The sequence below is a fragment of the Eimeria mitis genome, genomic scaffold (genome assembly GCF_000499745.2).
Source record: "Eimeria mitis Houghton genomic scaffold, Emh_scaff472, whole genome shotgun sequence".
NCBI classification, from domain to species: domain Eukaryota; phylum Apicomplexa; class Conoidasida; order Eucoccidiorida; family Eimeriidae; genus Eimeria; species Eimeria mitis.
In genome coordinates, this window is record NW_013573023.1 from 7,227 (window position 1) to 7,608 (window position 382).

Below are 382 nucleotides of genomic sequence, written 5' to 3' on the forward strand. Positions count from 1 at the left end.
CTGCTGCTGCTGCTGCAGCAGCAGCAGCAGCAGGTGCTGCTGCTGCCTGCAGCAGCAACTCTCTCCTAGCAGCAAAACGTCGGGGGTCTGCAGCAGCAAATGACAAGGCGTCTGTTGAACCCACGCTAACCCTGCTGCTGCTGCTGCTGCTGCAGCTGCTGCTGCTGCTGCTGCTGCTGCTGCTGCTGGTCGGGGTATAAGCAGCACGGATTTGCTGCATTTGCTGCTCCCCGATGCAGCGCACCCTCAAGTGGCTCCTCTTCAGTCTGAGCAGCAGCAGCAGCAGCAACAGCAGCAGGAATAGCAGCAGCAGCAGCAGCAGGAATAGCAGCAGCAGCAGCAGCAGCAGGTGTATCAGCAGCAGCAGCGGGAGTAGAAGCAG